General features: G+C 39.4%; 34 non-coding genes and 9 pseudogenes across 34 annotated transcripts; all 43 read left to right on the forward strand.

Annotated features, from left to right (window-relative positions):
* Positions 1-51: 51 nt before the first annotated feature.
* Positions 52-170, forward strand: LOC146013802 (5S ribosomal RNA). Its single transcript, XR_014446770.1, has one exon. It is a non-coding gene; the product is annotated as a 5S ribosomal RNA (ribosomal RNA).
* A 345-nt stretch (positions 171-515) lies between these two features.
* On the forward strand, positions 516-634 carry LOC146017035 (5S ribosomal RNA). The gene has a single exon (XR_014449911.1). It is a non-coding gene; the product is annotated as a 5S ribosomal RNA (ribosomal RNA).
* Positions 635-979: 345 nt separating this feature from the next.
* LOC146015094 (5S ribosomal RNA) lies at positions 980-1,098 on the forward strand. Its single transcript, XR_014448025.1, has one exon. It is a non-coding gene; the product is annotated as a 5S ribosomal RNA (ribosomal RNA).
* A 346-nt stretch (positions 1,099-1,444) lies between these two features.
* On the forward strand, positions 1,445-1,563 carry LOC146013803 (5S ribosomal RNA). Its single transcript, XR_014446771.1, has one exon. It is a non-coding gene; the product is annotated as a 5S ribosomal RNA (ribosomal RNA).
* A 345-nt stretch (positions 1,564-1,908) lies between these two features.
* Positions 1,909-2,027, forward strand: LOC146015131 (5S ribosomal RNA). Its single transcript, XR_014448061.1, has one exon. It is a non-coding gene; the product is annotated as a 5S ribosomal RNA (ribosomal RNA).
* A 345-nt stretch (positions 2,028-2,372) lies between these two features.
* On the forward strand, positions 2,373-2,491 carry LOC146014051 (5S ribosomal RNA). The gene has a single exon (XR_014447010.1). It is a non-coding gene; the product is annotated as a 5S ribosomal RNA (ribosomal RNA).
* A 345-nt stretch (positions 2,492-2,836) lies between these two features.
* Positions 2,837-2,955, forward strand: LOC146015762 (5S ribosomal RNA). The gene has a single exon (XR_014448673.1). It is a non-coding gene; the product is annotated as a 5S ribosomal RNA (ribosomal RNA).
* A 345-nt stretch (positions 2,956-3,300) lies between these two features.
* LOC146011509 (5S ribosomal RNA) lies at positions 3,301-3,409 on the forward strand (annotated as a pseudogene).
* Positions 3,410-3,755: 346 nt separating this feature from the next.
* LOC146010670 (5S ribosomal RNA) lies at positions 3,756-3,874 on the forward strand (annotated as a pseudogene).
* A 545-nt stretch (positions 3,875-4,419) lies between these two features.
* Positions 4,420-4,538, forward strand: LOC146011312 (5S ribosomal RNA; annotated as a pseudogene).
* Positions 4,539-5,089: 551 nt separating this feature from the next.
* Positions 5,090-5,208, forward strand: LOC146010951 (5S ribosomal RNA; annotated as a pseudogene).
* Positions 5,209-5,553: 345 nt separating this feature from the next.
* On the forward strand, positions 5,554-5,672 carry LOC146015936 (5S ribosomal RNA). The gene has a single exon (XR_014448843.1). It is a non-coding gene; the product is annotated as a 5S ribosomal RNA (ribosomal RNA).
* A 345-nt stretch (positions 5,673-6,017) lies between these two features.
* Positions 6,018-6,136, forward strand: LOC146013804 (5S ribosomal RNA). The gene has a single exon (XR_014446772.1). It is a non-coding gene; the product is annotated as a 5S ribosomal RNA (ribosomal RNA).
* Positions 6,137-6,481: 345 nt separating this feature from the next.
* On the forward strand, positions 6,482-6,600 carry LOC146015095 (5S ribosomal RNA). Its single transcript, XR_014448026.1, has one exon. It is a non-coding gene; the product is annotated as a 5S ribosomal RNA (ribosomal RNA).
* A 345-nt stretch (positions 6,601-6,945) lies between these two features.
* On the forward strand, positions 6,946-7,064 carry LOC146013805 (5S ribosomal RNA). Its single transcript, XR_014446773.1, has one exon. It is a non-coding gene; the product is annotated as a 5S ribosomal RNA (ribosomal RNA).
* Positions 7,065-7,408: 344 nt separating this feature from the next.
* Positions 7,409-7,527, forward strand: LOC146015937 (5S ribosomal RNA). Its single transcript, XR_014448844.1, has one exon. It is a non-coding gene; the product is annotated as a 5S ribosomal RNA (ribosomal RNA).
* Positions 7,528-7,872: 345 nt separating this feature from the next.
* Positions 7,873-7,991, forward strand: LOC146013806 (5S ribosomal RNA). The gene has a single exon (XR_014446774.1). It is a non-coding gene; the product is annotated as a 5S ribosomal RNA (ribosomal RNA).
* A 345-nt stretch (positions 7,992-8,336) lies between these two features.
* LOC146014506 (5S ribosomal RNA) lies at positions 8,337-8,455 on the forward strand. Its single transcript, XR_014447458.1, has one exon. It is a non-coding gene; the product is annotated as a 5S ribosomal RNA (ribosomal RNA).
* A 346-nt stretch (positions 8,456-8,801) lies between these two features.
* Positions 8,802-8,920, forward strand: LOC146013809 (5S ribosomal RNA). Its single transcript, XR_014446776.1, has one exon. It is a non-coding gene; the product is annotated as a 5S ribosomal RNA (ribosomal RNA).
* A 346-nt stretch (positions 8,921-9,266) lies between these two features.
* Positions 9,267-9,385, forward strand: LOC146015727 (5S ribosomal RNA). Its single transcript, XR_014448639.1, has one exon. It is a non-coding gene; the product is annotated as a 5S ribosomal RNA (ribosomal RNA).
* A 545-nt stretch (positions 9,386-9,930) lies between these two features.
* Positions 9,931-10,049, forward strand: LOC146010952 (5S ribosomal RNA; annotated as a pseudogene).
* A 345-nt stretch (positions 10,050-10,394) lies between these two features.
* LOC146015938 (5S ribosomal RNA) lies at positions 10,395-10,513 on the forward strand. Its single transcript, XR_014448845.1, has one exon. It is a non-coding gene; the product is annotated as a 5S ribosomal RNA (ribosomal RNA).
* Positions 10,514-10,858: 345 nt separating this feature from the next.
* On the forward strand, positions 10,859-10,977 carry LOC146013810 (5S ribosomal RNA). Its single transcript, XR_014446777.1, has one exon. It is a non-coding gene; the product is annotated as a 5S ribosomal RNA (ribosomal RNA).
* A 345-nt stretch (positions 10,978-11,322) lies between these two features.
* Positions 11,323-11,441, forward strand: LOC146013811 (5S ribosomal RNA). The gene has a single exon (XR_014446778.1). It is a non-coding gene; the product is annotated as a 5S ribosomal RNA (ribosomal RNA).
* Positions 11,442-11,786: 345 nt separating this feature from the next.
* LOC146013812 (5S ribosomal RNA) lies at positions 11,787-11,905 on the forward strand. Its single transcript, XR_014446779.1, has one exon. It is a non-coding gene; the product is annotated as a 5S ribosomal RNA (ribosomal RNA).
* Positions 11,906-12,251: 346 nt separating this feature from the next.
* LOC146016346 (5S ribosomal RNA) lies at positions 12,252-12,370 on the forward strand. Its single transcript, XR_014449242.1, has one exon. It is a non-coding gene; the product is annotated as a 5S ribosomal RNA (ribosomal RNA).
* A 345-nt stretch (positions 12,371-12,715) lies between these two features.
* LOC146016785 (5S ribosomal RNA) lies at positions 12,716-12,834 on the forward strand. Its single transcript, XR_014449663.1, has one exon. It is a non-coding gene; the product is annotated as a 5S ribosomal RNA (ribosomal RNA).
* A 345-nt stretch (positions 12,835-13,179) lies between these two features.
* Positions 13,180-13,298, forward strand: LOC146013813 (5S ribosomal RNA). The gene has a single exon (XR_014446780.1). It is a non-coding gene; the product is annotated as a 5S ribosomal RNA (ribosomal RNA).
* Positions 13,299-13,643: 345 nt separating this feature from the next.
* Positions 13,644-13,762, forward strand: LOC146013814 (5S ribosomal RNA). The gene has a single exon (XR_014446781.1). It is a non-coding gene; the product is annotated as a 5S ribosomal RNA (ribosomal RNA).
* Positions 13,763-14,108: 346 nt separating this feature from the next.
* On the forward strand, positions 14,109-14,227 carry LOC146016349 (5S ribosomal RNA). Its single transcript, XR_014449245.1, has one exon. It is a non-coding gene; the product is annotated as a 5S ribosomal RNA (ribosomal RNA).
* A 345-nt stretch (positions 14,228-14,572) lies between these two features.
* On the forward strand, positions 14,573-14,681 carry LOC146011510 (5S ribosomal RNA; annotated as a pseudogene).
* A 346-nt stretch (positions 14,682-15,027) lies between these two features.
* On the forward strand, positions 15,028-15,146 carry LOC146010671 (5S ribosomal RNA; annotated as a pseudogene).
* Positions 15,147-15,691: 545 nt separating this feature from the next.
* Positions 15,692-15,810, forward strand: LOC146010953 (5S ribosomal RNA; annotated as a pseudogene).
* Positions 15,811-16,361: 551 nt separating this feature from the next.
* On the forward strand, positions 16,362-16,480 carry LOC146010954 (5S ribosomal RNA; annotated as a pseudogene).
* A 345-nt stretch (positions 16,481-16,825) lies between these two features.
* Positions 16,826-16,944, forward strand: LOC146015939 (5S ribosomal RNA). Its single transcript, XR_014448846.1, has one exon. It is a non-coding gene; the product is annotated as a 5S ribosomal RNA (ribosomal RNA).
* A 345-nt stretch (positions 16,945-17,289) lies between these two features.
* LOC146013815 (5S ribosomal RNA) lies at positions 17,290-17,408 on the forward strand. The gene has a single exon (XR_014446782.1). It is a non-coding gene; the product is annotated as a 5S ribosomal RNA (ribosomal RNA).
* A 345-nt stretch (positions 17,409-17,753) lies between these two features.
* LOC146015706 (5S ribosomal RNA) lies at positions 17,754-17,872 on the forward strand. The gene has a single exon (XR_014448619.1). It is a non-coding gene; the product is annotated as a 5S ribosomal RNA (ribosomal RNA).
* Positions 17,873-18,217: 345 nt separating this feature from the next.
* LOC146013816 (5S ribosomal RNA) lies at positions 18,218-18,336 on the forward strand. Its single transcript, XR_014446783.1, has one exon. It is a non-coding gene; the product is annotated as a 5S ribosomal RNA (ribosomal RNA).
* Positions 18,337-18,681: 345 nt separating this feature from the next.
* Positions 18,682-18,800, forward strand: LOC146013817 (5S ribosomal RNA). Its single transcript, XR_014446784.1, has one exon. It is a non-coding gene; the product is annotated as a 5S ribosomal RNA (ribosomal RNA).
* Positions 18,801-19,145: 345 nt separating this feature from the next.
* LOC146014507 (5S ribosomal RNA) lies at positions 19,146-19,264 on the forward strand. Its single transcript, XR_014447459.1, has one exon. It is a non-coding gene; the product is annotated as a 5S ribosomal RNA (ribosomal RNA).
* A 346-nt stretch (positions 19,265-19,610) lies between these two features.
* LOC146013818 (5S ribosomal RNA) lies at positions 19,611-19,729 on the forward strand. The gene has a single exon (XR_014446785.1). It is a non-coding gene; the product is annotated as a 5S ribosomal RNA (ribosomal RNA).
* Positions 19,730-20,074: 345 nt separating this feature from the next.
* LOC146016711 (5S ribosomal RNA) lies at positions 20,075-20,193 on the forward strand. The gene has a single exon (XR_014449593.1). It is a non-coding gene; the product is annotated as a 5S ribosomal RNA (ribosomal RNA).
* A 345-nt stretch (positions 20,194-20,538) lies between these two features.
* LOC146014508 (5S ribosomal RNA) lies at positions 20,539-20,657 on the forward strand. The gene has a single exon (XR_014447460.1). It is a non-coding gene; the product is annotated as a 5S ribosomal RNA (ribosomal RNA).
* The last annotated feature ends 46 nt before the right edge of the window (positions 20,658-20,703 follow it).

Raw genomic sequence — 20,703 nt, forward strand, 5'->3', positions numbered from 1 at the left:
TAGCTTACCTGGTGATAGAAGTAGAAGAGGGCAAAAAAGTGCCTTTAACTCACCTACAGCCATACCACATTGGATAGGCCCAATCTCGTCTGATCTTGGAAGCTAAGCAGTGTTGGGCCTGGTTAGTACTTGGGTGGGAGACCACATGGGAACACCAGGTGCTGTAGGTTTTTTCACATTACTTGCAAATTGTTTTTATTCTCTAGCTATTTAAATTTGAAACTTTTTCTTTTTATTGCCAGCACAGACATTTGGAAGAGGTCAAACAGACACAATAGCCATCACCTAAAGACTTACCTCACTGTTTAGGCCCAATTCCAACTGCTTTTGGCAGCTAAACAGTGTTGAGCCTCTTTAGTAGTTTAATTTAAGACCCCCTGCTAATATCATGTCCTGTAGGTCTTTTTACATTACCAACACATGATTTTTTTCAGTAAGCCAATACAGTTAGGAAACTTTTTTATTAGCTTACCTGGTGATAGAAGTAGAAGAGGGCAAAAAAGTGCCTGTATCTCAACTACAGCCATACCACATTGGATAGGCCCAATCTCGTCTGAACTTGGAAGCTAAGCAGTTTTGGGCCTGGTTAGTACTTGGGTGGGAGACCACATGGGAACACCAGGTGCTGTAGGTTTTTTCACATTACAGGCAAATTGTTTTTATTCTCTAGCTATTTAAATTGGAAACTTTTTATTTTTATTGCCAGTACAGACATTTGGAAGAGGTCAAACAGACACAATAGCCATCACCTAAAGACTTACCACACTGTTTAGGCCCAATTCCAACTGCTTTTGGCAGCTAAACAGTGTTGAGCCTCTTTAGTAGTTTAATTTAAGACCCCCTGCTAATATCATGTCCTGTAGGTCTTTTTACATTACCAACACATGATTTTTTTCAGTAGGCCAATACAGTTAGGAAACTTTTTTATTAGCTTACCTGGTGATAGAAGTAGAAGAGGGCAAAAAAGTGCCTGTATCTCACCTACAGCCATACCACTTTGGATAGGCCCAATCTCGTCTGATCTTGGAAGCTAAGCAGTGTTGGGCCTGGTTAGTACTTGGGTGGGAGACCACATGAGAACACCAGGTGCTGTAGGTTTTTTCACATTACAGGCAAATTGTTTTTATTCTCTAGCTATTTAAATTGGAAACTTTTTCTTTTTATTGCCAGTACAGACATTTGGAAGAGGTCAAACAGACACAATAGCCTTCACCTAAAGACTTACCACACTGTTTAGGCCCAATTCCAACTGCTTTTGGCAGCTAAACAGTGTTGAGCCTGTTTAGTAGTTTAATTTAAGACCCCCTGCTAATATCATGTCCTGTAGGTCTTTTTACATTACCAACACATGATTTTTTTTCAGTAAGCCAATACAGTTAGGAAACTTTTGTATTAGCTTACCTGGTGATAGAAGTAGAAGAGGGCAAAAAAGTGCTTTTAACTCACCTACAGCCATACCACATTGGATAGGCCCAATCTCGTCTGATCTTGGAAGCTAAGCAGTGTTGGGCCTGGTTAGTACTTGGGTGGGAGACCACATGGGAACACCAGGTGCTGTAGGTTTTTTCACATTACTGGAAAATTGTTTTTATTCTCTAGCTATTTAAATTGGAAACTTTTTCTTTTTATTGCCAGTACAGACATTTGGAAGAGGTCAAACAGACACAATTGCCATCACCTAAAGACTTACCACACTGTTTAGGCCCAATTCCAACTGCTTTTGGCAGCTAAACAGTGTTGAGCCTCTTAAGTAGTTTAATTTAAGACCCCCTGCTAATATCATGTCCTGTAGGTCTTTTTACATTACCAACACATGATTTTTTTCAGTAAGCCAATACAGTTAGGAAACTTTTGTATTAGCTTACCTGGTGATAGAAGTAGAAGAGGGCAAAAAAGTGAACTTAACTCACCTACAGCCATACCACATTGGATAGGCCCAATCTCGTCTGATCTTGGAAGCTAAGCAGTGTTGGGCCTGGTTAGTACTTGGGTGGGAGACCACATGGGAACACCAGGTGCTGTAGGATTTTTCACATTACTGGCAAATTGTTTTTATTCTCTAGCTATTTATATTGGAAACTTTTTCATTTTATTGCCAGCACAGACATTTGGAAGAGGTCAAACAGACACAATAGCCATCACCTAAAGACTTACCACACTGTTTAGGCTCAATTCCAACTGCTTTTGGCAGCTAAACAGTGTTGAGCCTCTTTTGTAGTTTAATTTAAGACCCCCTGCTAATATCATGTCCTGTAGGTCTTTTTACATTACCAACACATGATTTTTTTCCGTAAGCCAATACAGTTAGGAAACTTTTGTATTAGCTTACCTGGTGATAGAAGTAGAAGAGGGCAAAAAAGTGCCTGTATCTCACCTACAGCCATACCACATTGGATAGGCCCAATCTCGTCTGATCTTGGAAGCTAAGCAGTGTTGGGCCTGGTTAGTACTTGGGTGGGAGACCACATGAGAACACCAGGTGCTGTAGGTTTTTTCACATTACAGGCAAATTGTTTTTATTCTCTAGCTATTTAAATTGGAAACTTTTTATTTTTATTGCCAGTACAGACATTTGGAAGAGGTCAAACAGACACAATAGCCATCACCTAAAGACTTACCACACTGTTTAGGCCCAATTCCAACTGCTTTTGGCAGCTAAACAGTGTTGGGCCTCTTTAGTAGTTTAATATAAGACTCCCTGCTAATATCATGTCCTGTAGGTCTTTTTACATTACCAACACATGATTTTTTTCAGTAAGCCAATACAGTTAGGAAACTTTTTTATTAGCTTACCTGGTGATAGAAGTAGAAGAGGGCAAAAAAGTGCCTGTATTTCAGCTACAGCCATACCACATTGGATAGGCCCAATCTCGTCTGATCTTGGAAGCTAAGCAGTGTTGGGCCTGATTAGTACTTGGGTGGGAGACCACATGGGAACATCAGGTGCTGTAGGTTTTTTCACATTACTGGCAAATTGTTTTTATTCTCTAGCTATTTAAATTGGAAACTTTTTCTTTTTATTGACAGCACAGACATTTGGAAGAGGTCAAACAGACACAATAGCCATCACCTAAAGACTTACCAAACTGTTTAGGCCCAATTCCAACTGCTTTTGGCAGCTAAACAGTGTTGAGCCTCTTTAGTAGTTTAATTTAAGACCCCCTGCTAATATCATGTCCTGTAGGTCTTTTTACATTACCAACACATGATTTTTTTCAGTAAGCCAATACAGTTAGGAAACTTTTGTATTAGCTTACCTGGTGATAGAAGTAGAAGAGGGCAAAAAAGTACCTGTATCTCACCTACAGCCATACCACATTGGATAGGCCTGATCTTGGAAGCTAAGCAGTGTTGGGCCTGGATAGTACTTGGGTGGGAGACCACATGGGAACACCAGGTGCTGTAGGTTTTTTCACATTACTGGCAAATTGTTTTTATTCTCTAGATATTTAAATTGGAAACTTTTTCTTTTTATTGCCAGCACTGACATTTGGAAGAGGTCAAACAGACACAATATCCATCACCTAAAGACTTACCACACTGTTTAGGCCCAATTCCAACTGCTTTTGGCAGCTAAACAGTGTTGAGGCTCTTTAGTAGTTTAATTTAAGACCCCCTGCTAATATCATGTCCTGTAGGTCTTTTTACATTACCAACACTTGATTTTTTTGAAGTAAGCCAATACAGTTAGGAAACTTTTTTATTAGCTTACCTGGTGATAGAAGTAGAAGAGGGCAAAAAAGTGCCTGTATCTCACCTACAGCCATACCACATTGGATAGGCCCAATCTCGTCTAATCTTGGAAGCTAAGCAGTGTTGGGCCTGGTTAGTGCTTGGGTGGGAGACCACATGGGAACACCAGGTGCTGTAGGTTTTTTCACATTACTGGCAAATTGTTTTTATTCTCTAGCTATTTAAATTGGAAACTTTTTCTTTTTATTGCCAGCACAGACATTTTGAAGAGGTCAAACAGACACAATAGCCATCACCTAAAGACTTACCACAATGTTTAGGCTCAATTCCAACTGCTTTTGGCAGCTAAACAGTGTTGAGCCTCTTTTGTAGTTTAATTTAAGACCCCCTGCTAATATCATGTCCTGTAGGTCTTTTTACATTACCAACACATAGGGTGAGATTTAATAGGATGAGAGATTCAGAAAGTGAGAGATTTGGTAAGAAATCACCAGTTTTTTTAAAGCGGCAATCATTTACACTGCAAAATCAAACCAGTTTTGAAGTGTAAATAATTGCAGCTTTAAAAAAACTAGAAGTTTCTTACCAAATCTCTCACTTTCTGAATCTCTCATCCTATTAAATCTCACCCATGATTTTTTTCAGTAAGCCAATACAGTTAGGAAACTTTTGTATTAGCTTACCTAGTAATAGAAGTAGAAGAGGGCAAAAAAGTGAATTTAACTCACCTACAGCCATACAACATTGGATAGGCCCAATCTCGTCTAATCTTGGAAGCTAAGCAGTGTTGGGCCTGGTTAGTACTTGGGTGGGAGACCACATGGGAACACCAGGTGCTGTAAGTTTTTTCACATTACTGGCAAATTGTTTTTATTCTTTAGCTATTTAAATTGGAAACTTTTTCTTTTTCTTTTTATTGCCAGCACAGACATTTGGAAGAGGTCAAACAGACACAATAGCCATCACCTAAAGACTTACCACAATGTTTAGGCTCAATTACAACTGCTTTTGGCAGCTAAACAGTGTTGAGCCTCTTTTGTAGTTTAATTTAAGACCCCCTGCTAATATCATGTCCTGTAGGTCTTTTTACATTACCAACACATAGGGTGAGATTTAATAGGATGAGAGATTCAGAAAGTGAGAGATTTGGTAAGAAATCACCAGTTTTTTTAAAGCGGCAATCATTTACACTGCAAAATCAAACCAGTTTTGCAGTGTAAATAATTGCAGCTTTAAAAAAACTAGAAGTTTCTTACCAAATCTCTCACTTTCTGAATCTCTCATCCTATTAAATCTCACCCATGATTTTTTTCAGTAAGCCAATACAGTTAGGAAACTTTTGTATTAGCTTACCTGGTAATAGAAGTAGAAGAGGGCATAAAAGTGAATTTAACTCACCTACAGCCATACAACATTGGATAGGCCCAATCTCGTCTAATCTTGGAAGCTAAGCAGTGTTGGGCCTGGTTAGTACTTGGGTGGGAGACCACATGGGAACACCAGGTGCTGTAGGTTTTTTCACATTACTGGCAAATTGTTTTTATTCTCTAGCTATTTATATTGGAAACTTTTTCATTTTATTGCCAGCACAGACATTTGGAAGAGGTCAAACAGACACAATAGCCATCACCTAAAGACTTACCACAATGTTTAGGCTCAATTCCAACTGCTTTTGGCAGCTAAACAGTGTTGAGCCTCTTTTGTAGTTTAATTTAAGACCCCCTGCTAATATCATGTCCAGTAGGTCTTTTTACATTACCAACACATGATTTTTTTCAGTAAGCCAATACAGTTAGGAAACTTTTGTATTAGCTTACCTGGTAATAGAAGTAGAAGAGGGCAAAAAAGTGGCTTTGACTCACCTACAGCCATACCACATTGGATAGGCCCAATCTTGTCTGATCTTGGAAGCTAAGCAGTGTTGGGCCTGGTTAGTACTTGGGTGGGAGACCACATGGGAACACCAGGTGCTGTAGGTTTTTTCACATTACTGGCAAATTGTTTTTATTCTCTAGCTATTTAAATTGGAAACTTTTTCTTTTTATTGCCAGCACAGACATTTGGAAGAGGTCAAACAGACACAATAGCCATCACCTAAAGACTTACCACACTGTTTAGGCCCAATTCCAACTGCTTTTGGCAGCTAAACAGTGTTGAGCCTCTTTTGTAGTTTAATTTAAGACCCCCTGCTAATATCATGTCCTGTAGGTCTTTTTACATTACCAACACATGATTTTTTTCCGTAAGCCAATACAGTTAGGAAACTTTTGTATTAGCTTACCTGGTGATAGAAGTAGAAGAGGGCAAAAAAGTGCCTGTATCTCACCTACAGCCATACCACATTGGATAGGCCCAATCTCGTCTGATCTTGGAAGCTAAGCAGTGTTGGGCCTGGTTAGTACTTGGGTGGGAGACCACATGGGAACACCAGGTGCTGTAGGTTTTTTCACATTACTGGCAAATTGTTTTTATTCTCTAGCTATTTAAATTGGGAACTTTTTCTTTTTATTGCCAGTACAGACATTTGGAAGAGGTCAAACAGACACAATAGCCATCACCTAAAGACTTACCACACTGTTTAGGCCCAATTCCAACTGCTTTTGGCAGCTAAACAGTGTTGAGCCTCTTTAGTAGTTTAATTTAAGACCCCCTGCTAATATCATGTCCTGTAGGTCTTTTTACATTACCAACACATGATTTTTTTCAGTAAGCCAATACAGTTAGGAAACTTTTTTATTAGCTTACCTGGTGATAGAAGTAGAAGAGGGCAAAAAAGTGCCTGTATCTCACCTACAGCCATACCACTTTGGATAGGCCCAATCTCGTCTGATCTTGGAAGCTAAGCAGTGTTGGGCCTGGTTAGTACTTGGGTGGGAGACCACATGAGAACACCAGGTGCTGTAGGTTTTTTCACATTACAGGCAAATTGTTTTTATTCTCTAGCTATTTAAATTGGAAACTTTTTCTTTTTATTGCCAGTACAGACATTTGGAAGAGGTCAAACAGACACAATAGCCTTCACCTAAAGACTTACCACACTGTTTAGGCCCAATTCCAACTGCTTTTGGCAGCTAAACAGTGTTGAGCCTGTTTAGTAGTTTAATTTAAGACCCACTGCTAATATCATGTCCTGTAGGTCTTTTTACATTACCAACACATGATTTTTTTCAGTAAGCCAATACAGTTAGGAAACTTTTGTATTAGCTTACCTGGTGATAGAAGTAGAAGAGGGCAAAAAAGTGCTTTTAACTCACCTACAGCCATACCACATTGGATAGGCCCAATCTCGTCTGATCTTGGAAGCTAAGCAGTGTTGGGCCTGGTTAGTACTTGGGTGGGAGACCACATGGGAACACCAGGTGCTGTAGGTTTTTTCACATTACTGGAAAATTGTTTTTATTCTCTAGCTATTTAAATTGGAAACTTTTTCTTTTTATTGCCAGTACAGACATTTGGAAGAGGTCAAACAGACACAATAGCCATCACCTAAAGACTTACCACACTGTTTAGGCCCAATTCCAACTGCTTTTGGCAGCTAAACAGTGTTGAGCCTCTTTAGTAGTTTAATTTAGACCCCCTGCTAATATCATGTCCTGTAGGTCTTTTTACATTACCAACCCATGATTTTTTTCAGTAAGCCAATACAGTTAGGAAACTTTTGTATTAGCTTACCTGGTGATAGAAGTAGAAGAGGGCAAAAAAGTGCCTTTAACTCACCTACAGCCATACCACATTGGATAGGCCCAATCTTGTCTGATCTTGGAAGCTAAGCAGTGTTGGGCCTGGTTAGTACTTGGGTGGGAGACCACATGGGAACACCAGGTGCTGTAGGTTTTTTCACATTACTGGCAAATTGTTTTTATTCTCTAGCTATTTAAATAGGAAACTTTATCTTTTTATTGCCAGCACAGACATTTGGAAGAGGTCAAACAGACACAATAGCCATCACCTAAAGACTTACCAAACTGTTTAGGCCCAATTCCAACTGCTTTTGGCAGCTAAACAGTGTTGAGCCTCTTTAGTAGTTTAATTTAAGACCCCCTGCTAATATCATGTCCTGTAGGTCTTTTTACATTACCAACACATGATTTTTTTCAGTAAGCCAATACAGTTAGGAAACTTTTGTATTAGCTTACCTGGTGATAGAAGTAGAAGAGGGCAAAAAAGTGCCTTTAACTCACCTACAGCCATACCACATTGGATAGGCCCAATCTCGTCTGATCTTGGAAGCTAAGCAGTGTTGGGCCTGGTTAGTACTTGGGTGGGAGACCACATGGGAACACCAGGTGCTGTAGGTTTTTTCACATTACTGGCAAATTGTTTTTATTCTCTAGCTATTTAAATAGGAAACTTTATCTTTTTATTGCCAGCACAGACATTTGGAAGAGGTCAAACAGACACAATAGCCATCACCTAAAGACTTACCAAACTGTTTAGGCCCAATTCCAACTGCTTTTGGCAGCTAAACAGTGTTGAGCCTCTTTAGTAGTTTAATTTAAGACCCCCTGCTAATATCATGTCCTGTAGGTCTTTTTACATTACCAACACATGATTTTTTTCAGTAAGCCAATACAGTTAGGAAACTTTTTTATTAGCTTACCTGGTGATAGAAGTAGAAGAGGGCAAAAAAGTGCCTGTATCTCAACTACAGCCATACCACATTGGATAGGCCCAATCTCGTCTGAACTTGGAAGCTAAGCAGTGTTGGGCCTGGTTAGTACTTGGGTGGGAGACCACATGGGAACACCAGGTGCTGTAGGTTTTTTCACATTACAGGCAAATTGTTTTTTATTCTCTAGCTATTTAAATTGGAAACTTTTTATTTTTATTGCCAGTACAGACATTTGGAAGAGGTCAAACAGACACAATAGCCATCACCTAAAGACTTACCACACTGTTTAGGCCCAATTCCAACTGCTTTTGGCAGCTAAACAGTGTTGGGCCTCTTTAGTAGTTTAATTTAAGACTCCCTGCTAATATCATGTCCTGTAGGTCTTTTTACATTACCAACACATGATTTTTTTCAGTAAGCCAATACAGTTAGGAAACTTTTTTATTAGCTTACCTGGTGATAGAAGTAGAAGAGGGCAAAAAAGTGCCTGTATCTCACCTACAGCCATACCACATTGGATAGGCCCAATCTCGTCTGATCTTGGAAGCTAAGCAGTGTTGGGCCTGGTTAGTACTTGGGTGGGAGACCACATGGGAACACCAGGTGCTGTAGGTTTTTTCACATTACAGGCAAATTGTTTTTATTCTCTAGCTATTTAAATTGGAAACTTTTTCTTTTTATTGCCAGTACAGACATTTGGAAGAGGTCAAACAGACACAATAGCCATCACCTAAAGACTTACCACACTGTTTAGGCCCAATTCCAACTTCTTTTGGCAGCTAAACAGTGTTGAGCCTGTTTAGTAGTTTAATTTAAGACCCCCTGCTAATATCATGTCCTGTAGGTCTTTTTACATTACCAACACATGATTTTTTTTAAGTAAGCCAATACAGTTAGGAAACTTTTTTATTAGCTTACCTGGTGATAGAAGTAGAAGAGGTCAAAAAAGTGCCTGTATCTCACCTACAGCCATACCACATTGGATAGGCCCAATCTCGTCTGATCTTAGAAGCTAAGCAGTGTTGGGCCTGGTTAGTACTTGGGTGGGAGACCACCTGGGAACACCAGGTGCTGTAGGTTTTTTCACATTACTGGCAAATTGTTTTTATTCTCTAGCTATTTAAATTGGAAACTTTTTCTTTTTATTGCCAGTACAGACATTTGGAAGAGGTCAAACAGACACAATAGCCATCACCTAAAGACTTACCACACTGTTTAGGCCCAATTCCAACTGCTTTTGGCAGCTAAACAGTGTTGAGCCTCTTTAGTAGTTTAATTTAAGACCCCCTGCTAATATCATGTCCTGTAGGTCTTTTTACATTACCAACACATAGGGTGAGATTTAATAGGATGAGAGATTCAGAAAGTGAGAGATTTGGTAAGAAATCACCAGTTTTTTTAAAGCGGCAATCATTTACACTGCAAAATCAAACCAGTTTTGCAGTGTAAATAATTGCAGCTTTAAAAAAACTAGAAGTTTCTTACCAAATCTCTCACTTTCTGAATCTCTCATCCTATTAAATCTCACCCATGATTTTTTTCAGTAAGCCAATACAGTTAGGAAACTTTTGTATTAGCTTACCTGGTAATAGAAGTAGAAGAGGGCAAAAAAGTGAATTTAACTCACCTACAGCCATACAACATTGGATAGGCCCAATCTCGTCTAATCTTGGAAGCTAAGCAGTGTTGGGCCTGGTTAGTACTTGGGTGGGAGACCACATGGGAACACCAGGTGCTGTAGGTTTTTTCACATTACTGGCAAATTGTTTTTATTCTCTAGCTATTTATATTGGAAACTTTTTCATTTTATTGCCAGCACAGACATTTGGAAGAGGTCAAACAGACACAATAGCCATCACCTAAAGACTTACCACAATGTTTAGGCTCAATTCCAACTGCTTTTGGCAGCTAAACAGTGTTGAGCCTCTTTTGTAGTTTAATTTAAGACCCCCTGCTAATATCATGTCCTGTAGGTCTTTTTACAATACCAACACATGATTTTTTTCAGTAAGCCAATACAGTTAGGAAACTTTTGTATTAGCTTACCTGGTAATAGAAGTAGAAGAGGGCAAAAAAGTGGCTTTGACTCACCTACAGCCATACCACATTGGATAGGCCCAATCTTGTCTGATCTTGGAAGCTAAGCAGTGTTGGGCCTGGTTAGTACTTGGGTGGGAGACCACATGGGAACACCAGGTGCTGTAGGTTTTTTCACATTACTGGCAAATTGTTTTTATTCTCTAGCTATTTAAATTGGAAACTTTTTCTTTTTATTGCCAGCACAGACATTTGGAAGAGGTCAAACAGACACAATAGCCATCACCTAAAGACTTACCACACTGTTTAGGCCCAATTCCAACTGCTTTTGGCAGCTAAACAGTGTTGAGCCTCTTTAGTAGTTTAATTTAAGACCCCCTGCTAATATCATGTCCTGTAGGTCTTTTTACATTACCAACACATGATTTTTTTCAGTAAGCCAATACAGTTAGGAAACTTTTTTATTAGCTTACCTGGTGATAGAAGTAGAAGAGGGCAAAAAAGTGCCTGTATCTCACCTACAGCCATACCACATTGGATAGGCCCAATCTCGTCTGATCTTGGAAGCTAAGCAGTGTTGGGCCTGGTTAGTACTTGGGTGGGAGACCACATGGGAACACCAGGTGCTGTAGGTTTTTTCACATTACAGGCAAATTGTTTTTATTCTCTAGCTATTTAAATTGGAAACTTTTTCTTTTTATTTCCAGCACAGACATTTGGAAGAGGTCAAACAGACACAATAGCCATCACCTAAAGACTTACCACACTGTTTAGGCTCAATTCCAACTGCTTTTGGCAGCTAAACAGTGTTGAGCCTCTTTTGTAGTTTAATTTAAGACCCCCTGCTAATATCATGTCCTGTAGGTCTTTTTACATTACCAACACATGATTTTTTTCAGTAAGCCAATACAGTTAGGAAACTTTTGTATTAGCTTACCTGGTGATAGAAGTAGAAGAGGGCAAAAAAGTGGCTTTAACTCACCTACAGCCATACCACATTGGATAGGCCCAATCTCGTCTGATCTTGGAAGCTAAGCAGTGTTGGGCCTGGTTAGTACTTGGGTGGGAGACCACATGGGAACACCAGGTGCTGTAGGTTTTTTCACATTACTGGCAAATTGTTTTTATTCTCTAGCTATTTAAATAGGAAACTTTTTCTTTTTATTGCCAGCACAGACATATGGAAGAGGTCAAACAGACACAATAGCCATCACCTAAAGACTTACCACACTGTTTAGGCCCAATTCCAACTGCTTTTGGCAGCTAAACAGTGTTGAGCCTCTTTAGTAGTTTAATTTAAGACCCCCTGCTAATATCATGTCCTGTAGGTCTTTTTACATTACCAACACATGATTTTTTTCAGTAAGCCAATACAGTTAGGAAACTTTTGTATTAGCTTACCTGGTGATAGAAGTAGAAGAGGGCAAAAAAGTGCCTTTAACTCACCTACAGCCATACCACATTGGATAGGCCCAATCTCGTCTGATCTTGGAAGCTAAGCAGTGTTGGGCCTGGTTAGTACTTGGGTGGGAGACCACATGGGAACACCAGGTGCTGTAGGTTTTTTCACATTACAGGCAAATTGTTTTTATTCTCTAGCTATTTAAATTGGAAACTTTTTCTTTTTATTGCCAGTACAGAAATTTGGAAGAGGTCAAACAGACACAATAGCCATCACCTAAAGACTTACCACACTGTTTAGGCCCAATTCCAACTGCTTTTGGCAGCTAAACAGTGTTGAGCCTGTTTAGTAGTTTAATTTAAGACCCCCTGCTAATATCATGTCCTGTAGGTCTTTTTACATTACCAACACATGATTTTTTTTAAGTAAGCCAATACAGTTAGGAAACTTTTTTATTAGCTTACCTGGTGATAGAAGTAGAAGAGGTCAAAAAAGTGCCTGTATCTCACCTACAGCCATACCACATTGGATAGGCCCAATCTCGTCTGATCTTAGAAGCTAAGCAGTGTTGGGCCTGGTTAGTACTTCGGTGGGAGACCACCTGGGAACACCAGGTGCTGTAGGTTTTTTCACATTACTGGCAAATTGTTTTTATTCTCTAGCTATTTAAATTGGAAACTTTTTCTTTTTATTGCCAGTACAGACATTTGGAAGAGGTCAAACAGACACAATAGCCATCACCTAAAGACTTACCACACTGTTTAGGCCCAATTCCAACTGCTTTTGGCAGCTAAACAGTGTTGAGCCTCTTTAGTAGTTTAATTTAAGACCCCCTGCTAATATCATGTCCTGTAGGTCTTTTTACATTACCAACACATGATTTTTTTCAGTAAGCCAATACAGTTAGGAAACTTTTTTATTAGCTTACCTGGTGATAGAAGTAGAAGAGGACAAAAAAGTGCCTGTATCTCACCTACAGCCATACCACATTGGATAGGCCCAATCTCGTCTGATCTTGGAAGCTAAGCAGTGATGGGCCTGGTTAGTACTTGGGTGGGAGACCACATGGGAACACCAGGTGCAGTAGGTTTTTTCACATTACAGGCAAATTGTTTTTATTCTCTAGCTATTTAAATTGGAAACTTTTTCTTTTTATTGCCAGTACAGACATTTGGAAGAGGTCAAACAGACACAATAGCCATCACCTAAAGACTTACCACACTGTTTAGGCCCAATTCCAACTGCTTTTGGCAGCTAAACAGTGTTGAGCCTCTTAAGTAGTTTAATTTAAGACCCCCTGCTAATATCATGTCCTGTAGGTCTTTTTACATTACCAACACATGATTTTTTTCAGTAAGCCAATACAGTTAGGAAACTTTTTTATTAGATTACCTGGTGATAGAAGTAGAAGAGGGCAAAAAAGTGCCTGTATCTCACCTACAGCCATACCACATTGGATAGGCCCAATCTCGTCTGATCTTGGAAGCTAAGCAGTGTTGGGCCTGGTTAGTACTTGGGTGGGAGACCACATGGGAACACCAGGTGCTGTAGGTTTTTTCACATTACAGGCAAATTGTTTTTATTCTCTAGCTATTTATATTGGAAACTTTTTCTTTTTATTGCCAGTACAGACATTTGGAAGAGGTCAAACAGACACAATAGCCATCACCTAAAGACTTACCACACTGTTTAGGCCCAATTCCAACTGCTTTTGGCAGCTAAACAGTGTTGAGCCTCTTTAGTAGTTTAATTTAAGACCCCCTGCTAATATCATGTCCTGTAGGTCTTTTTACATTACCAACACATGATTTTTTTCAGTAAGCCAATACAGTTAGGAAACTTTTTTATTAGCTTACCTGGTGATAGAAGTAGAAGAGGGCAAAAAAGTGCCTGTATCTCACCTACAGCCATACCACATTGGATAGGCCCAATCTCGTCTGATCTTGGAAGCTAAGCAGTGTTGGGCCTGGTTAGTACTTGGGTGGGAGACCACATGGGAACACCAGGTGCTGTAGGTTTTTTCACATTACAGGCAAATTGTTTTTATTCTCTAGCTATTTAAATTGGAAACTTTTTCTTTTTATTGCCAGTACAGACATTTGGAAGAGGTCAAACAGACACAATAGCCATCACCTAAAGACTTACCACACTGTTTAGGCCCAATTCCAACTGCTTTTGGCAGCTAAACAGTGTTGAGCCTCTTTAGTAGTTTAATTTAAGACCCCCTGCTAATATCATGTCCTGTAGGTCTTTTTACATTACCAACACATGATTTTTTTTAAGTAAGCCAATACAGTTAGGAAACTTTTTTATTAGCTTACCTGGTGATAGAAGTAGAAGAGGGCAAAAAAGTGCCTGTATCTCACCTACAGCCATACCACATTGGATAGGCCCATTCTCGTCTGATCTTGGAAGCTAAGCAGTGTTGGGCCTGGTTAGTACTTGGGTGGGAGACCACATGGGAACACCAGGTGCTGTAGGTTTTTTCACATTACTGGCAAATTGTTTTTATTCTCTAGATATTTAAATTGGAAACTTTTTCTTTTTATTGCCAGCACTGACATTTGGAAGAGGTCAAACAGACACAATATCCATCACCTAAAGACTTACCACACTGTTTAGGCCCAATTCCAACTGCTTTTGGCAGCTAAACAGTGTTGAGCCTCTTTAGTAGTTTAATTTAAGACCCCCTGCTAATATCATGTCCTGTAGGTCTTTTTACATTACCAACACATGATTTTTTTCAGTAAGCCAATACAGTTAGGAAACTTTTGTATTAGCTTACCTGGTGATAGAAGTAGAAGAGGGCAAAAAAGTACCTGTATCTCACCTACAGCCATACCACATTGGATAGGCCTGATCTTGGAAGCTAAGCAGTGTTGGGCCTGGATAGTACTTGGGTGGGAGACCACATGGGAACACCAGGTGCTGTAGGTTTTTTCACATTACTGGCAAATTGTTTTTATTATCTAGATATTTAAATTGGAAACTTTTTCTTTTTATTGCCAGCACTGACATTTGGAAGAGGTCAAACAGACACAATATCCATCACCTAAAGACTTACCACACTGTTTAGGCCCAATTCCAACTGCTTTTGGCAGCTAAACAGTGTTGAGGCTCTTTAGTAGTTTAATTTAAGACCCTCTGCTAATATCATGTCCTGTAGGTCTTTTTACATTACCAACACTTGATTTTTTTGAAGTAAGCCAATACAGTTAGGAAACTTTTTTATTAGCTTACCTGGTGATAGAAGTAGAAGAGGGCAAAAAAGTGCCTGTATCTCACCTACAGCCATACCACATTGGATAGGCCCAATCTCGTCTAATCTTGGAAGCTAAGCAGTGTTGGGCCTGGTTAGTGCTTGGGTGGGAGACCACATGGGAACACCAGGTGCTGTAGGTTTTTTCACATTACTGGCAAATTGTTTTTATTCTCTAGCTATTTAAATTGGAAACTTTTTCTTTTTATTGCCAGCACAGACATTTTGAAGAGGTCAAACAGACACAATAGCCATCACCTAAAGACTTACCACAATGTTTAGGCTCAATTCCAACTGCTTTTGGCAGCTAAACAGTGTTGAGCCTCTTTTGTAGTTTAATTTAAGACCCCCTGCTAATATCATGTCCTGTAGGTCTTTTTACATTACCAACACATAGGGTGAGATTTAATAGGATGAGAGATTCAGAAAGTGAGAGATTTGGTAAGAAATCACCAGTTTTTTTAAAGCGGCAATCATTTACACTGCAAAATCAAACCAGTTTTGCAGTGTAAATAATTGCAGCTTTAAAAAAACTAGAAGTTTCTTACCAAATCTCTCACTTTCTGAATCTCTCATCCTATTAAATCTCACCCATGATTTTTTTCAGTAAGCCAATACAGTTAGGAAACTTTTGTATTAGCTTACCTGGTAATAGAAGTAGAAGAGGGCAAAAAAGTGAATTTAACTCACCTACAGCCATACAACATTGGATAGGCCCAATCTCGTCTAATCTTGGAAGCTAAGCAGTGTTGGGCCTGGTTAGTACTTGGGTGGGAGACCACATGGGAACACCAGGTGCTGTAGGTTTTTTCACATTACTGGCAAATTGTTTTTATTCTTTAGCTATTTAAATTGGAAACTTTTTCTTTTTCTTTTTATTGCCAGCACAGACATTTGGAAGAGGTCAAACAGACACAATAGCCATCACCTAAAGACTTACCACAATGTTTAGGCTCAATTCCAACTGCTTTTGGCAGCTAAACAGTGTTGAGCCTCTTTTGTAGTTTAATTTAAGACCCCCTGCTAATATCATGTCCTGTAGGTCTTTTTACATTACCAACACATAGGGTGAGATTTAATAGGATGAGAGATTCAGAAAGTGAGAGATTTGGTAAGAAATCACCAGTTTTTTTAAAGCGGCAATCATTTACACTGCAAAATCAAACCAGTTTTGCAGTGTAAATAATTGCAGCTTTAAAAAAACTAGAAGTTTCTTACCAAATCTCTCACTTTCTGAATCTCTCATCCTATTAAATCTCACCCATGATTTTTTTCAGTAAGCCAATACAGTTAGGAAACTTTTGTATTAGCTTACCTGGTAATAGAAGTAGAAGAGGGCAAAAAAGTGAATTTAACTCACCTACAGCCATACAACATTGGATAGGCCCAATCTCGTCTAATCTTGGAAGCTAAGCAGTGTTGGGCCTGGTTAGTACTTGGGTGGGAGACCACATGGGAACACCAGGTGCTGTAGGTTTTTTCACATTACTGGCAAATTGTTTTTATTCTCTAGCTATTTATATTGGAAACTTTTTCATTTTATTGCCAGCACAGACATTTGGAAGAGGTCAAACAGACACAATAGCCATCACCTAAAGACTTACCACAATGTTTAGGCTCAATTCCAACTGCTTTTGGCAGCTAAACAGTGTTGAGCCTCTTTTGTAGTTTAATTTAAGACCCCCTGCTAATATCATGTCCTGTAGGTCTTTTTACAATACCAACACATGATTTTTTTCAGTAAGCCAATACAGTTAGGAAACTTTTGTATTAGCTTACCTGGTAATAGAAGTAGAAGAGGGCAAAAAAGTGGCTTTGACTCACCTACAGCCATACCACATTGGATAGGCCCAATCTTGTCTGATCTTGGAAGCTAAGCAGTGTTGGGCCTGGTTAGTACTTGGGTGGGAGACCACATGGGAACACCAGGTGCTGTAGGTTTTTTCACATTACTGGCAAATTGTTTTTATTCTCTAGCTATTTAAATTGGAAACTTTTTCTTTTTATTGCCAGCACAGACATTTGGAAGAGGTCAAACAGACACAATAGCCATCACCTAAAGACTTACCACACTGTTTAGGCCCAATTCCAACTGCTTTTGGCAGCTAAACAGTGTTGAGCCTCTTTAGTAGTTTAATTTAAGACCCCCTGCTAATATCATGTCCTGTAGGTCTTTTTACATTACCAACACATGATTTTTTTCAGTAAGCCAATACAGTTAGGAAACTTTTTTATTAGCTTACCTGGTGATAGAAGTAGAAGAGGGCAAAAAAGTGCCTGTATCTCACCTACAGCCATACCACATTGGATAGGCCCAATCTCGTCTGATCTTGGAAGCTAAGCAGTGTTGGGCCTGGTTAGTACTTGGGTGGGAGACCACATGGGAACACCAGGTGCTGTAGGTTTTTTCACATTACAGGCAAATTGTTTTTATTCTCTAGCTATTTAAATTGGAAACTTTTTCTTTTTATTGCCAGTACAGACATTTGGAAGAGGTCAAACAGACACAATAGCCATCACATAAAGACTTACCACACTGTTTAGGCCCAATTCCAACTGCTTTTGGCAGATAAACAGTGTTGAGCCTCTTTAGTAGTTTAATTTAAGACCCCCTGCTAATATCATGTCCTGTAGGTCTTTTTACATTACCAACACATGATTTTTTTCAGTAAGCCAATACAGTTAGGAAACTTTTTTATTAGCTTACCTGGTGATAGAAGTAGAAGAGGGCAAAAAAGTGTCTGTATTTCACCTACAGCCATACCACATTGGATAGGCCCAATCTCGTCTGTTCTTGGAAGCTAAGCAGTGTTGGGCCTGGTTAGTACTTGGGTGGGAGACCACATGGGAACACCAGGTGCTGTAGGTTTTTTCACATTACAGGCAAATTGTTTTTATTCTCTAGCTATTTATATTGGAAACTTTTTATTTTTATTTCCAGCACAGACATTTGGAAGAGGTCAAACAGACACAATAGCCATCACCTAAAGACTTACCACACTGTTTAGGCTCAATTCCAACTGCTTTTGGCAGCTAAACAGTGTTGAGCCTCTTTTGTAGTTTAATTTAAGACCCCCTGCTAATATCATGTCCTGTAGGTCTTTTTACATTACCAACACATGATTTTTTTCAGTAAGCCAATACAGTTAGGAAACTTTTGTATTAGCTTACCTGGTGATAGAAGTAGAAGAGGGCAAAAAAGTGGCTTTAACTCACCTACAGCCATACCACATTGGATAGGCCCAATCTCGTCTGATCTTGGAAGCTAAGCAGTGTTGGGCCTGGTTAGTACTTGGGTGGGAGACCACATGGGAACACCAGGTGCTGTAGGTTTTTTCACATTACTGGCAAATTGTTTTTATTCTCTAGCTATTTAAATAGGAAACTTTTTCTTTTTATTGCCAGCACAGACATATGGAAGAGGTCAAACAGACACAATAGCCATCACCTAAAGACTTACCACACTGTTTAGGCCCAATTCCAACTGCTTTTGGCAGCTAAACAGTGTTGAGCCTCTTTAGTAGTTTAATTTAATACCCCCTGCTAATATCATGTCCTGTAGGTCTTTTTACATTACCAACACATGATTTTTTTCAGTAAGCCAATACAGTTAGGAAACTTTTGTATTAGCTTACCTGGTGATAGAAGTAGAAGAGGGCAAAAAAGTGCCTTTAACTCACCTACAGCCATACCACATTGGATAGGCCCAATCTCGTCTGATCTTGGAAGCTAAGCAGTGTTGGGCCTGGTTAGTACTTGGGTGGGAGACCACATGGGAACACCAGGTGCTGTAGGTTTTTTCACATTACTGGCAAATTGTTTTTATTCTCTAGCTATTTAAATAGGAAACTTTATCTTTTTATTGCCAGCACAGACATTTGGAAGAGGTCAAACAGACACAATAGCCATCACCTAAAGACTTACCAAACTGTTCAGGCCCAATTCCAACTGCTTTTGGCAGCTAAACAGTGTTGAGCCTCTTTAGTAGTTTAATTTAAGACCCCCTGCTAATATCATGTCCTGTAGGTCTTTTTACATTACCAACACATGATTTTTTTCAGTAAGCCAATACAGTTAGGAAACTTTTTTATTAGCTTACCTGGTGATAGAAGTAGAAGAGGGCAAAAAAGTGCCTGTATCTCAACTACAGCCATACCACATTGGATAGGCCCAATCTCGTCTGAACTTGGAAGCTAAGCAGTGTTGGGCCTGGTTAGTACTTGGGTGGGAGACCACATGGGAACACCAGGTGCTGTAGGTTTTTTCACATTACTGGCAAATTTTTTTTTATTCTCTAGCTATTTAAATTGGAAACTTTTTATTTTTATTGCCAGTACAGACATTTGGAAGAGGTCAAACAGACACAATAGCCATCACCTAAAGACTTACCACACTGTTTAGGCCCAATTCCAACTGCTTTTGGCAGCTAAACAGTGTTGGGCCTCTTTAGTAGTTTAATTTAAGACTCCCTGCTAATATCATGTCCTGTAGGTCTTTTTACATTACCAACACATGATTTTTTTAAGTAAGCCAATACAGTTAGGAAACTTTTTTATTAGCTTACCTGGTGATAGAAGTAGAAGAGGGCAAAAAAGTGCCTGTATCTCACCTACAGCCATACCACATTGGATAGGCCCAATCTCGTCTGATCTTGGAAGCTAAGCAGTGTTGGGCCTGGTTAGTACTTGGGTGGGAGACCACATGGGAACACCAGGTGCTGTAGGTTTTTTCACATTACAGGCAAATTGTTTTTATTCTCTAGCTATTTAAATTGGAAACTTTTTCTTTTTATTGCCAGTACAGACATTTGGAAGAGGTCAAACAGACACAATAGCCATCACCTAAAGACTTACCACACTGTTTAGGCCCAATTCCAACTGCTTTTGGCAGCAAAACAGTGTTGAGCCTCTTTAGTAGTTTAATTTAAGACCCCCTGCTAATATCATGTCCTGTAGGTCTTTTTACATTACCAACACATGATTTTTTTCAGTAAGCCAATACAGTTAGGAAACTTTTGTATTAGCTTACCTGGTGATAGAAGTAGAAGAGGGCAAAAAAGTGCCTTTAACTCACCTACAGCCATACCACATTGGATAGGCCCAATCTCGTCTGATCTTGGAAGCTAAGCAGTGTTGGGCCTGGTTAGTACTTGGGTGGGAGACCACATGGGAACACCACGTGCTGTAGGTTTTTTCACATTACTGGCAAATTGTTTTTATTCTCTAGCTATTTAAATAGGAAAATTTATCTTTTTATTGCCAGCACAGACATTTGGAAGAGGTCAAACAGACACAATAGCCATCACCTAAAGACTTACCAAACTGTTTAGGCCCAATTCCAACTGCTTTTGGCAGCTAAACAGTGTTGAGCCTCTTTAGTAGTTTAATTTAAGACCCCCTGCTAATATCATGTCCTGTAGGTCTTTTTACATTACCAACACATGATTTTTTTCAGTAAGCCAATACAGTTAGGAAACTTTTTTATTAGCTTACCTGGTGATAGAAGTAGAAGAGGGCAAAAAAGTGCCTGTATCTCAACTACAGCCATACCACATTGGATAGGCCCAATCTCGTCTGAACTTGGAAGCTAAGCAGTGTTGGGCCTGGTTAGTACTTGGGTGGGAGACCACATGGGAACACCAGGTGCTGTAGGTTTTTTCACATTACAGGCAAATTTTTTTTTTATTCTCTAGCTATTTAA

The sequence above is a fragment of the Crinia signifera genome, chromosome 6 (assembly GCF_055691185.1).
Source record: "Crinia signifera chromosome 6, ASM5569118v1, whole genome shotgun sequence".
NCBI classification, from domain to species: domain Eukaryota; kingdom Metazoa; phylum Chordata; class Amphibia; order Anura; family Myobatrachidae; genus Crinia; species Crinia signifera.